This window comes from Bubalus bubalis, chromosome 9, assembly GCF_019923935.1.
Source record: "Bubalus bubalis isolate 160015118507 breed Murrah chromosome 9, NDDB_SH_1, whole genome shotgun sequence".
Lineage (NCBI taxonomy): Eukaryota > Metazoa > Chordata > Mammalia > Artiodactyla > Bovidae > Bubalus > Bubalus bubalis.
In genome coordinates this window covers 17,748,425-17,763,262 of record NC_059165.1, presented here as the reverse complement: position 1 = coordinate 17,763,262, position 14,838 = coordinate 17,748,425, and the positions used below count along the sequence as shown (strand labels likewise).

At 41.1% G+C, this 14,838-nt stretch overlaps 1 non-coding gene across 1 annotated transcript; it reads left to right on the top strand.

The window, feature by feature from the left end:
• Positions 1-10,953: 10,953 nt before the first annotated feature.
• On the top strand, positions 10,954-11,025 carry TRNAC-ACA. Its single transcript has one exon. It is a non-coding gene; the product is annotated as a tRNA-Cys (tRNA).
• The last annotated feature ends 3,813 nt before the right edge of the window (positions 11,026-14,838 follow it).

Here is a 14,838-nt window from a genome sequence, read left to right as displayed (position 1 = left end):
GAAAGAGCTTTCAACACTACCTGAAGTCCCTGGTTGTAATTTCTAGAATGTGAAAGAGAATTTATAATGCATGCACACGTCTTCTCGGCAGTACAGCACGCAGCCTTTCTGATTTGTAGCTGAAATAAGAAGACATCTTATGAGATCTGTCTCTACTGATATGAATTGTCCGACAGTGAAATTTTTCACGGCATATATGCTTCCACTGAAAGAAAGAATTTATGTGCTTATCAAATTTAAAACAGTTACATTTATTTTAATAACACTTAACATGAACATGAATTATGCAACCACATTAAGGAAAGACTAAGGAAAGTAAAACCAGTTCCTATAAAATAACTTTGTCACCTAAATATGCCCAAAACAAAATTTGGGCCGACATGACTTTTCTTTTTCTTTTTTCCAAAATATCCCACTAAATAGATGGTTTCAAACTGCCCTTACCAAAGAATGATTTTGCCACAATGCTTATATCCATATGGTTCCTCCCGTTATAAAATAGTCATGAAAAATGAAGGGGAAGAACTTCGATTTTCTTCTGAAGAATTTACTTGAGGTGACAAAATAGACTAAAATGAGGCTATTGCAAGGGTTAAACTTACATTCCATGTCCTCCAAAAATCTAATGAAATTTGGGCCTTCTGGGAAGGATGGAGAAAATTTTATAGAAAATGAAGACTCTAAGGAAAACAATCTCCATGGGTAGTTCAAGAGGAATGAGAACCTATCTATAGCATTCGGGATTTAGGTTAAAAATGAGGAAACGTTTCCTGACAATTAAGATCACTAAATGCATAAATTAGCATTATATGGAAATTTAAGAGGCCATGATATTAATGGCATTAGCTTCCTTGAAGTCATTAAGTTGATTCATTCTTATTGGGTCTATAGATTTAAAAATAATAGTGTTGTTGCTGTTATCTTGGACTGTAGCCCACCAGGCTCCTCTGTCCATGGAATTCTCCAGGCAAGAATATTGGAGTGGGCAGCCTTTCCCTTTTCCAAGGGATCCACCTGACTCAGGGATCGAACCCTGGTCTTCTGCATTGCAGGCAGATTCTTTACCATGTGAGCCACCAGAGAAGCCCATTAGTATAAAAAAAAAAAAATTACAAATGAGTGCTAACAATATACCAGGCTCTGTGCTTTGTACTCTACATGCATTGTGGGTGCTATTATTACTCTCATTTTATAGTTGGAAAGAACTGATGCTATGAGAGGTTAAGTGACTTATCCAAGGTCCCCAAGGCAGTTTGAGGTAGGACCAGGATTCGTACAAGGCAGCTTCCCTTCAGAGGCAGCATACTGACCCTCTCTATTACACTATACTGTCTCCTGATACCCGTACACAGTGACAAGCCAGACTGGGCCCCAAAGCTGGATTCACCTGGAGCTGTGGCAAACAGCCTTTCAAGGAAACTAGAGTCCATATTGGGAAAGGAGTATAAAGTTAATATCTAGTTAACCGGGTGGTTGAAACCTCGAATTTACTCCTTGTCTGTTCATTGTGTCCTCAGTCACCAGGCCCAGCCCACCAAGAGCTGACTTAGCTGCCCCAAGCTTTCCATATGCCATCCACATGGCTCTCACCATATCAACACTCAGAAACAAAGCCCTTCTGGAGACATTCTGACCCCCATTGCGCTAACCAACCATGATCTGTCAACATGTAGCACTAGAACAACAAACACATCCCCCTGCCCCCAACTCTTTATCAATTATACACAAAGCAAATGACAAAAGTTTTCATCAGAAAGACCATCAGAAGAGCCTGAAATTGAGCTGATGCCATCATCAGCATACTATAAGTGCAGTGGATTTAAGGTCTCTAGGGTCTATCTAGACCAAATAAGATAACATATGTAAGGCCTGGCCAGCATGCAGGTCACAGGTACTCAGCAAATGTCAGTTCTTTCCTTTCCCTCTCTTTAATTATACGGCTCTCACATCTTTTATTTTACTTCTGAATTCGAGAGTAGAAGATCTGATCCCTTTAGAAAAAGCCAGGACATATCCCATGGTGAAGGAAACAGACTGGAGTCAGAAGTGACAGGGCAGCAACAGAAATATTTATAAGGTGCCTCCACTTTATAAAAGGCAGCTCAATTCCCTGAGAGAAAAGGGGAGTGCACATCAAGACTTAACACAAAATAGCAGAAAAGATCTGAGAGCTAACGCAGAAATTTAACACCTGACCACTATAAACTTCCCTGTGCTCTAAGGAACCATGAATCATTTGAAGACACTAAATGCCTGGAGTTTAGTGTACGGTTACCAGTAGCTTAGGACAAATAGAAAACACTGAACTAACTAAAAGCCATGAAAATGGCCCAAGTGTTCACGGGAAGATTCAAATGGACTAATGATTAAAATGGGTTCAGGTAACCTTCTACCTTATAAGGTGCTTTACTTGTACTTAGAAGTTTCAACATGGATTTCTTGGTTACAGGAGAAATTATCAATTGATGTATTAACTTTTCAAACTGTATTTTATACCGTATTATAAAGGCATTGTTATTATAAGTAAGATGCTTGTTTTTCCTAGTAACTCACCCTAGAAGCAAGTCTACCATAGAGGCCTCTGTGCTCCAGTAAGTCAGCAGAAGGCAAGCAGTCTGAAAGGAAGAAGTTTCTTCAGCAAAGAGTTTTTCAAATTTTTGAAACTCATATTGTCCTTTCATAGGTACCAATATCTTATGCCTCCTTTGAATGTTATATTTGATTCAAAGCAAAATGAATATTATTATTTTCATTGAATCAAAACAAAGGAAATAGTAAGATTTTGCTTTCAAACCACAGGGTCCTGTGCCGCCATGACACTGGAGCTAGCAAAACCAGGGAGAGTATGCTGCTGCTCACTTGAAAAATCTATACTCATGCCAAAGCAGTCTCATTGATCAAATTTCAGAGTTCTAATCTGCTTCACACTCACCGAATACTCATGATCTTTAAAGAAGCCTAAGTAAATCACAGAGAGAAACATGTGAACTCTTCTAGTTTAAAAATAGTTAAATCTTAGCAATTGTCTCTGCAACTTTTGCCAGGTATTTGTTAGTCATTCTAAGTCATGAAGCTTTAAAAGCAACACCCATGTTTTACAAGTTGTTGGAACATTTTATAGGCTGTCATTTTTCTGTCATCATCTGGATTTAGGCTTTTTTTTCCCTTCTTCTTCTTCTGAAACATACTCAACACATAATGTGTCTTGTGAGCTACCATCATTTGTTTACATGGAGGGAGAAGGCAGCATGGCATTCTGGAAGATTTCAAAGGCTTTGACAGTCAGATACACTCACGTTCAAATCCTGAATCTGTTGCTGACTACCTAGATGACTGTGAGCATGTTCCTTAAATGAGCTTAACAATTCCCCTCTCTCAGGACTGTTGTGAGACTTAGAAGAATACATTTAAAGCCCCTTGCACAATACTTTGGCACACAGTAGGTACTTAGTGTAATTTTTTAGTAATTATGACGTTTATGTAAAGATTTTTGTATTTACATTATAACTTTTAATACATATAGGATTGGGTATTCCTCTAAAAAGAGAAAAGATTTTGAAGTCTTAAAATGAAAAGTATGATGTGTCTAGATTTAATGAAATTTGATCTTTACTATCATAATAGTGATCATTTTGAATGAAATTGAAATATTGTTACCTAGGCAATACCCAAAAGCTATTTACTCAAGATAGTGTGAAAGGAGATGCAAAAATTACTTTAATAATTACCAATATATTCCCAAATACTAGTTATCTTGTCATATTATATAAATTAACCACACTGTGCCTGCCACTAGTGTATCAAATCTTTTTTTCTGATATACCAACTACAGTTAGTTTAGAACAGCCACCTAATATTATCAAGACATCATAAGATTCAGGAACTCTGATTATCTTTAACTCACCCATTCATAGGGTTTGGATGCTCTTTGGTCATGGGGTAACTAATTCTCCTGGCATGAATCCTTCCCTTCTCCCCTAACTTGCAGTCAGTCATGCTCTGCCCAAGAGCAAGGCAGAAAATACTCACTGAAGGAACAAGGCTCTGCAATTCCTGCTTACCACACTGTAAAGTACTAGAAACAAAGAAAGCATGGCAAAGATAGAATCTAATTGTTTTAACCAGTGAGAAAATTTTAAGCAATAATGTTGAGACAATTTCCCAACAACCCAGATAAACTATGATTAAGTCTATGTTTACATATTGATAAATGTCCAGAAGAAAAATGACAAATGCAATCATCTCGATATTTTATTCTAGGAAATTAACCATTATATAGCAAAATAAAAGCAAAACAAAAATGCCTTCAATTCTACTCCACACTAAAAGACAATACCATACAAGGGATGGGGAAATATGCTAACATTTGATTAAAACACAACAGAGAAATAAATATCATTCAGATTTCCTTAGAATTTAGAATTTGACATAGGTGAAAGTTCCTGGCAGAGTACCTAATGCAATTGCTTAACAGATAATATTTGAAGAGCAACCCAAATTTATCTTCAACTGGTGTCTCATGTATTAATTTATGTAATTCATCTTATGACCATCTAGATAGGTTTTATTTATATTCTGGTAAGGACCTATCCATATTCCTGGGCTCTGAAAAGAACTCTCAGAACAGGAAGTAAAAACCACTAATAGATATGTAATTTCTTCTGAACATGCACAAAATCATGATACAAACATGCACTGATAGCTCAGTTTGTAAACAATCTACCCACAGGAGACCTGGGTTCAATCCCTGGGTCAGGAAGATCAGTTGGAGAAGGGATAGGCTACCTGCTCTAGTATTCCGGCCTGGAGAAGTCCATAGACTGTATAGTCCTTGAGGTCACAGAAAGTCAGACATGACTGCGTGACTTTCACTTTCACTTCATGCACAGAATCAGAAATGTACTGGGTGTCCCTCAAACTTTATCTCAGCACTATGATGCATACAAAATAAAAATCTAAGTACATAAAACACTAAAATATAATGGAAGTTTTTATTGTAGATCTGGAGTTAGTAGCATGGAGGAATTGCCTTATATAATATGCAGCAAGACCTAATTCCTTAAAAATCTTCCTAACATATCCCAAAGTTCTAAAAGGCAGCTCTCTCTCCCTTTCTTTCTCTTCATAAATTCCCCCAAACTACTTCCCCATCTTGCCTTGTGCTAATTCGCTTCACCTCCTTACCTCTCTCTCTTCCCTTTACCCTCTTTAGAAGAGAATGAAAAAAAAAAAAAATTGCAAACATTGGTCTGCACTCCCTTATCTGACATCCTTAGGGCTAGATGTATTCAGAAACTCAGAACTTATCTTTTTTTTTTTTTTTTTAATTTTATTTTATTTTTAAACCTGAAACACTGTATTAGTTTTGCCAAACATCAAAACGAATCCGCCACAGGTATACATACTTTTCAAATTCTAAGATTAGGATAATGCACAAACTGCATGGTGCATTCAGTGTCTGGAAAAGCACCCTGCAATCAAGCGCATTAATATGTAGGCAGTGAAATATAAGAAGAGTCAAATTGAGTTAAATAACTATTATACTTACACTATACAAGCTCAGGTCAGGTTTGGGGCAAATGAATTTGCTAGAAAAGAAGAAAACTTTTATAAGAGGTTATAAGTCTATACTTATAAATTAACATTTTCCCTTTTATACCTGACACATTTATCAACATGTGTTAATTCATAACCAGCTAAGGTTATCAGGAATGATGGAATTGCGTTACCATAGGGTAGGGTGAGGGCTTCCCAGGTGGCGCTAGTGGTAAAGAACCTGCCTGTCAATGTAGGAGACATAAGAGACATGGGTTCAATCCCTAGGTCAGGAAGATCCCTTGGAGGAGGGCAAGGCAACCCACTCCAGTATTCTCGCCTGGAGAAACCCATGGACAGAGGAGCCTGGTAGGCTACAGCCCATGGGGGTTGCAAAGAGTCAGACACGATTGAAGCCACTGAGCACACAGGGAGGGTGATCCACTGAGCACCTACTAGCTTCCAGTCCCTATTTGAAGTTCTGTGCCTGAGTGAACAAAACACAGAAAAAAATCTTGCTCTCAGGGGGCTTGATTATATTCTGGAATGGAGCCTGAGGGTGTGGGGGTGGTGGATATAGGTAATAAACAAAAAGCAAGCAAATGAAAGTATAATTGAATATCTGCTAGTTAAAGGTATGATGAAAGAGAAGAAAATAATAAAGCGGAGAAAAGGCATGAAGAGTGAGGAAGGATGGGAGGCGGTCCAGGAAAAACCTCTCTGGGAAGTTAGAATTTGAATGGACACCTGAAAGGCCTGAAAGACTTTCAGGAGGAAGCCTATTGCAGGTTGCAGGGACAGCGAGGGCAGAGTTTAGACAGGGAGGTGATGGAGGTGCTGCTGGAGGAAGCGGGAGGCGAGCACACGGAAGGATCAGGAGAGACAGGGAAGCAGGGTCAGCAAGAAAGGATGGGATCTGGGCAGGGCTCTTAAAAAACGGCAGGTGACTCGAGCGGTCGTGGACCGCAAGTTTGGGGAAGAAGACAGCCAGACAGTGACTGAGGGCGAGAGGTGCCAGGCAAGCGGGGAGAAGGAGGAGGTTGGTGATGGGCCGCTGTGCTGCTGGGGGCACCTGGCTGAGACTCTAAGCCACCACGGTGGAGCAAGTGCAGGGGGGCAGGAACATAGGAGGCAGAGACCCGAGCCCCTGCCCCGCTGCACAGTGAAAGGACAGGGCGGGAGAGAAAGTGATCAGACAGCTTACAGAGCCCTTGCACAAACTGAAGCCTCGGCAACAGGAAGCAGGAAGGATCCATCGCCCAAAGGTGGGTTCTCGGGGAGAACAGGTCTGGCGGGGAGGAGAAAATCAGTACTGAGGCAGCCAAACACGAAATGTCCTCCGAAAAAGAATCCTGCCAGCTCCAGCAGAGCTCAGGCACGTGGGGAAATCCGCTCTCAGGCTTCTGACACCCGGGATAGCGTTTCTTAATATTTGGTTCTTTCACATATCCAAACAGTCCAAAGACAGCCGCAGAGCCCTGGGAAGATTAAAAAAAAAAAAAAAAGTCTTCCCTTTCCACTAATGAAAAATGGCCCTTGATAACAAGGTAAGGAAACAGCTGTCATAGTAATACAGAAGGAAGGGTGGATCTTGGGAAACATTATGCTGGTGCACAATAATATAGGAAAGAAAAACACTTGCCAGCCCACAGGACTAGTGACGCGTCCATGACCCATTAATGATGGTAAGGAAACAACTATGACAGGGATCCTTACCATCAACTTCCATTTCTTTAATCTCCACTATTTACCAGGCACAGGGCTAGGCACTTCACATATGATTGTCTAACCTTATAGCTTTGGAGGAGTTAGAATCACAAATAGACGGTAATATTTCTCGGTATTGTTTACTGGCTACTGTCACTCTGAGTGCGGACCCAATTAAGAAATAAGACCCAAGGATCACAGCAATGTAAATAAATATGTCAGTTTTAGGACTTCCCTGATGGCTCAGGGGATAAGGACCCACCTGCCCGTGATACATACAATGTCTGTTATCACATCTTTGGGCGGGAATATGAATAGATGCACCCCAGTTTTCATTGCCGCACTATTTATAATAGCCAAGACTTGGAAACAACCTAAATGCTCATTAACGCACACAATGGAATACTATGCAGCCATCAAAATAATGAATGATGCCATCTGCAGCAACACGGATGCAGCCAGAGATTATCATATGAAATGAAGTGAGTCAGACAGAAAAAGACAAATATCATATGATATCACTTATATGTGGAATCTAAAATATGGTACAAATGAACTTATTTACAAAACTGAAGCAGACTCACAGACATAGAAAACAAACATGGTTACCCAAAGGGAAAGCGGAAGGGATAAATTTGGAATTTGAAATTAGTAGATCAGATCGGATCAGTCACTCAGTCGTGTCCGACTCTTTGCGACCCCGTGAATCGCAGCACGCCAGGCCTCCCTGTCCATCACCAACTCCCAGAGTTCACCCAGACTCACGTCCATTGACTCAGTGATGCCATCCAGCCATCTCATCCTCTGTCGTTCCCTTCTCCTCCTGCCCCCAATCCCTCCCAGTATCAGAGTCTTTTCCAATGAGTCAACTCTTGGCATGAGGTGGCCAAAGTACTGGAGTTTCAGCTTTAGCGTCAGTCCTTCCAAAGAAATCCCAGGGCTGATCTCCTTCAGAATTAGCAGATACAAACTACTATATGAAAAAATAGACACACAAGGTCTTACTTGTTGTGGGATTTTATTCAATATCTTGTAATAACGTACAATGGAAAATTGTTATAAATATGTACATATGTGTGTGTGTGTGTGTGTGTGTGTGTATGCGTGCACGTGTGCTAAATCACTTCAGTCATGTCCAGCTCTTTGCGACACTATGGACTGTAGCCCTCCAGCCTTCTCTGTTCATAGGATTCTCCAGACAAGAATACTGGAGTGGGTTGCAATGCCCTTCTCCAGGGGATCTTCCCAACCCAGGGACTGAACCTGCATCTCCTCCCTATCCTGCATTAGCAGGCAGGTGATTTACTACTGGCGCCACCTGGGAAGCCCATATATATCTGATCCACTTTTCTGTATGCCAAAAACTAACACATTTTAAATCAACTATACTTCAATAAAAAAATAGAATACAGAATGGAGTTTCCTAGAAAGATTAAAAACAGAATTACCATGTGTGTATTATTCGCTCAGTCATACCCAACTCTTTGAGACCCCGTGGACTGTAGCCCACCAGGCTCCTCTGTCCATAGGATTCTCTAGGCAAGAATACTGGAGTGGGTTGCCATTTCCTTCTCCAGGGGATCTTCCTGACCCAGGGATCGAACCTGAGTCTCCTGCATTGCAGGCAGATTCTTTACTATCTGAGCCACCAAAAAATCCTAATCATCACATGATCTAGCAACTCCACTATATATCCAAATGAAATAAAATCACTCTCTCAAAGAGAGATATGCACCCTCATGTTCATTGTAGTTTTATTTACAATTACCAAGACATGGAAACAACGTGTCTATCAACAGAGGAATGAATAAAGAAAATATTACACACAGAGAGGAATATTATTCAACCACAAAAAAGAAATCCTGCTATTTGTAATAATACAGATGGACCTTTAGGACATTATGTTGAATGAAATAAGTTAGACAAGGAAGACAAATACTATATGATCTCACTTATTTGTGGACTCTAAAAAACCCAAATACATAGAAACAGAGAACAGATTAGTGGTTGCCCCAGGTGGGTTTGGAGGTGGGAAAATTAAGTAAAGATGGCCAAAAGGTACAAATTTCCAATTATAAGGTAACTTCTGGGGATATATTGTGCAACATGGTAACTATTGTTAACAATACTGTATTATATATTTGAAAGCTGCGAGAAATAGATGGGGAAACAAAACTTTATTTTGGGGGGCTCCAAAATCACTGTAGATGGTGACTGCAGCCATGAAATTAAAAGATGCTTACTCCTTGGAAGAAAAGTTATGACCAACCTCGATAGCATATTGAAAAGCAGTGACATTACTTTGCCAACAAAGGTCCGTCTAGTCAAGGCTATGGTTTTTCCAGTAGTCATGTATGGTTGCGAGAGTTGGATTGTGAAGAAGGCTGAGCGCCAAAGAAGTGATGCTTTTGAACTGTGGTGTTGGAGAACACTCTTGAGAGTCCCTTGGACTGCAAGGAGATCCAACCAGTCCATTCTAGAGGAGATCAGCCCTGGGTGTTCTTTGGAAGGAATGATGCTAAAGCTGAAACTCCAGTACTTTGGCCACCTCATGCCAAGAGTTGACTCATTGGAAAAGACTCTGATGCTGGGAGGGATTGGGGGCAGGAGGAGAAGGGGACAACAGAGGATGAGATGACTGGATGGCATCACTGACTCTATGGACATGAGTTTGAGTGAACTCCGGGAGATGGTGATGGACAGGGAGGCCTGGTGTGCTGCAATTCATGGGGTCGCAAAGAGTTGGACATGACTGAGCGACTGAACTGAACTGAACTGAAGAGAATAGATCTTCAAAATTCTCATCACAAGAAAAAAATTTTAACTAGTAAAGGATGTTAATTCATTGTGCTAATCATTTAACCATATATACATTTATCAAATAATTATGTTATACATCTTAAACCTATACAATGTAATGTTATATAGAAATTAACTTGAATTTAAATTTTAGACTCTTACAAAGGTAATAAAGGATCACTGTACAGAATACCAGTAACAAATGAAAAGAAAATTAAATTCACCTACAATTTCCCTTGACCTTTGTGTATATTTGGGTGCAGAGACTTCCTGCCTTTGTATGAGGTGGCATGTCTGAGAAAGGCTTAAATCGGGATGCATATGTGCTCAGTCGCTAAGTTATCAGATTTTCCAGGCAAGAATACTGGAGCAGGTTGCCATTTCTTTCTCCAGGGAATCGTCCCTACCCAGGGATCAAACCCACATCTCCTGTGTCTCCTCCATTGGCAGGTGGATTCTTTACCACTGAGCCATCTGGAAAGCCCCTTATATCAGGTTATTACTGGGACATTTCTGAGGGAGTTGGAAGACAAGAACCGTCAGAGAGACAGGGCTCAAGGCACAGAGAGGGAAGCTGGTAGGCAGTCCTTGCAGTCTCAGGTGCCCCGGTTCTCAACATCTGCCTTCCAGGAGCCAGGTCTCACCTTGGCACAGCCAGCATCCAGTTCCCTCCCACTTTGGCCCACCTGTGTATCTGACTAAGGGTCCTCCCTATCTCTGGCACCTCAAGTCAGAAAGCTGCCTCATCCATCATAGTCCTTTCTGTTTCCAAAGCTTCATACCTGTGCCCCTGCCTGTTTGGCCATTCCTCTTTCACTCTCCAGGTACCGGGTTGCTGGCGATTGCCTGGTTTGGGACCACTTCCTCATTTGGCCATCTGGAATTAGAGGCTCCCTTTTCCTTAAATGGACTTCCCTGGTGGCTCAGATGGTAAAGCGTCTGTCTACAATGCAGGAGACCCAGGTTCAATCCCTGGGTTGGGAGGATCCCCTGAAGAAGGAAATGGCAATCCACTCCAGGGCTATTGCCTGGAAAATCCCATGGACAGAGGAGCCTGGTAGGCTACAGTCCATGGGGTCGCAAAGAGTCGGACACGACTGAGCGACTTCACTTTCACTTTCTTTCACTTTCCTTAAATATCTACCTGGCTCCCAGCTCGCTTGCTTGCTCTAATCCTTGTTCTTTTTTGTTTTCACAGATAATTCTAACACCTGGCTTTCACAACTAGGACATCCCCATTCCAGCCTGCTGATCTCTCAAAATCAGGTTTTACGCAGAGTCTAACCACACCTACCATCTATGAGGACTCTTACCCAGATCTGGATTTCACAGTCCAGTTCATTCAATGTTCGCAATCGATAGCTATCAATGTCCCCAGGTTGACACCAGTCTCTTTTCCACTTCTACCGTAGCCTGGTTGAAACTGAGGATCAAAGACATTTCCCAGCCCTTCTAATCTTATATAGTAATCTGTTCTTATTGAGAAGTAGTATCTGTTGCTTTTCACCAGGAGAAGTTAGAACACCACTGCCCACTGCATCTTGGTATCTAAGTCACCAAGGAACATGCAACGCAGCTGGGCATTGGACACAACGACACTTGACTCACATAAAGAAGAGACAGAGCATCGTCAGCTTTGGTAGTTGGCATTGGCCCCACATGGCCAGTGGTCATGACAGAGCATCAGCAGCAGCCACAGCGCCACTGCCTGCACGAATCCCTCTTGTGCTACGGAATGAAGAGCCCCATCCTCTACAGGGATAGACATAGTGGTGAGGTTAGCGGGTACCACATGGCACACACGTTTGAGCAGAACAAGGGAGCACATACTGAGTGTGAAACAGGAAGAGATGTGCCCTACGAGGTGGCCAGTCCAGCACATGCTGCAAGGACTTCATCTCTCTTGGGAAGGAAGTTTCCAGGTCCAAGGTCGCTCTTATGAGGGTGAATGAGGTCCACAGGAGAATGCCTTTCCCAACAGTTCTACTTTCAGAGTTACTCTACTTAGAAATATATAATTTGTATTGTCTCTAAATGTGTTATCATCTTCTTCCAACAGCAATATAAATGTAGCTCAGTGAGTCGAATCTTTTTATAAGATACAGATTTAAAGAATATTTTTTCTGAATTTGTTTTGAGCTCCAACTCTATCCTATAAATTCATTTAAACTTGCCTGAGGCCAAACCTTCTCCTTTTCCTGAAAATAAACCACCAGCTTGTCATGAAACGGTAACCCAAGTAGACTGTCACTTATAAGATTATAAACACTAAATTACAGAAATCTTATTGAACAATTAGAGCGACTAGAATCAGAATGACCATATTAGAATCAAATCAATCAAGTTAAAACTACTGATGAAAAATTAGCTGTGAAAAAATGTTCAAATCAGTGCCTGCATTTAGAATTTGATGAAAATATCTACACATTTTCTACAAAGAACTTAAAAAGTCAGTCCCTGAGCCCCGACCATAACTGTTCAATGCCATTGCTATATAGCAATGAAGAACTCCTCTGTTGGGCATTTCTAATTATAAGCAGGTAGGCAGACAATGCATATAAACTGCCCTCCCCTCTCTGAGACATACTCTTGTCCAGATAGCGAGGGAGACTGGACCACAGATCTGAATCCAAGTGGAGGAAGGGCGACGAGTCTCGAATTCCTTCACGGTGCAAGTATTCAGATTCAGGTGGCTTTGGGATGTTTACCAAAGATCTTAAGAAACCTGGAAAAGATCATTAAACCACTGGAATGCACTCTGTTTTAAATTCAATTTTGAAACCATTTCTTGGAACGGCACTAGATAGGAGGAGCACCTTCGAACCTGCAGTATATAAGCACATATAATTAGGTGAGTACCAGATTTGTTCAGGCCATAGCAGAATAAGTGAATCATGTGATTTGACTGAGTTAATGCATGACTTAGTAAAACCTTGGTCCCCCAAACATCACCAGCAGTGTAACCATCTCCAGGATGGTTATAAGTTAGCAAAGAACTAAAAACACAGGTTCCTGAAACCAGTGACGAATCAGAGATCTTGCAATCTAGCAGGAGATTAATTTGTCATCAGGCACTTTTGAATTGGGGCTTCCCTGGTGGTTCAGAGAGTAAAGATTCTGCCTGCAATGCAGGAGGCCTGGGTTCGATCCCTGGGTCAGGAAGACCCCCTGGAGAAGGCAATGGATACCCACTCCAGTATTCTTGCCTGGAGAATCGCATGGACAGAGGAGCCTGGCGGACTACAATATATGGGGTCTCAAGTAGTCAGACATGACTTAGTGACAAACACTTGAATCACACCATTGAATCAAGCTGAAGAAGGACCTCAATCGAGGTCCTGTTTATCACTCCTGCAGTGTTCTTTAAACGCAAAGCCCATGACCCAAGAGACAGCTGGAGTGGAGCTGTAGAAAATCATGTGGTCTTCCTGGCCAGGAAAGTGGCCCTTGTCCCCTGACCTAACACCAGCCTCACAATATTCACTCACAGAGGAGGGACTGATTTACAAAAGAGGCTTTTCTTTGTGGCACACACACACACATGCACAAAAAATAGATCTGCTTTTCTTTCACGCTGTTCAAATGTGTGGGATTTCATAGCACAGTACTAGACCAGCTCAATACCTGATTGAAATAACTCAAGAGGAGGATACGGAGGGAAGACTGAATTCAGAATGCTCTGTGAAAATACATCTGTTTCATATGAGACACACAATCTGTCTCATTCCAACCTGCATTTCTGGGTCACTTGAGACATTTAAACTGCACTTATAATTAACAGCTATTTTTAAACAGCGAAAAAATAGAGCACTGGTAAGGTACAAAAGCATTAAAATTGCCCCAGTTTCGCTTTTCAATAGGACACACCACCGCAATATGCTTCAAGATCAAAGAGAGCTCAGAAAAAGAGAGAGAGAGAAAAAGAGAGACAGGCCGATCAGTGGGGATAAATTGTTCCCATTATGATGGTGTAAGAATAGGGTTCTTTCAATTGAAACAATTTAATAACCACATTCATTACATTGGTGTCCACTTGGTTTTATCTGAGCAGTTTTTGCATAACTGGGGAGCAAGTTCAATTGAGCTTATTCTCTAGAAATTAAGATGTGCAGGGTTTGACATTCAGAAATTAAGCACTAATAGTCGCCCAAGCAGTTGTCTGGAGATTCCCCCTGGATGTAGTGAGATCTGCCTGCCACTAATTATGGCAAATGCAAATGCATTCTCTAAAAGACCTGCCCCACATTTTCATTAGCTCATTTAAAGGCAGTTAAGGTTATATTAGGGTGATGATGGGATAGCAGAGTCTCCTCTTTGGAATATGTTTATAGAATCACTTTGCAAAGCATCACTTGCCTAGCATAAGTATAGCATTGCCATCTGTAAACTTGTTTTTCCCTCAGCTATCAACAGAGGAAATCTTTCAGAGCACTCTTCTAATATTCTGTGAGATCAAGACAACCAAACAGAATCACCACGAACACTGGAAGTGCTGATTTGATGAAAAGGGGAATCATTGATTTAGAAAGGAAAAAAAAAAAAATCACTAATTTTCCAGGGTTAGCTTCAGCTTTGGATATCTATATGCTAGGAAAAGCAGTGGAGTTTTTGCCAACCAGCTTTCCTGAGATTGGTTACATTTGCCAGTTCTCAACTGCACTATGGAGCATAATGTGTCATTTGAAATGTAGTTTATCCAAAAGTGCTATTAAAAAAAAAAGGTATTAGGAAGAGCTGTAGAAATGCATACAGAAGAAAATCCAGGGTTTACATGTGATGTATAAGACATACACAATC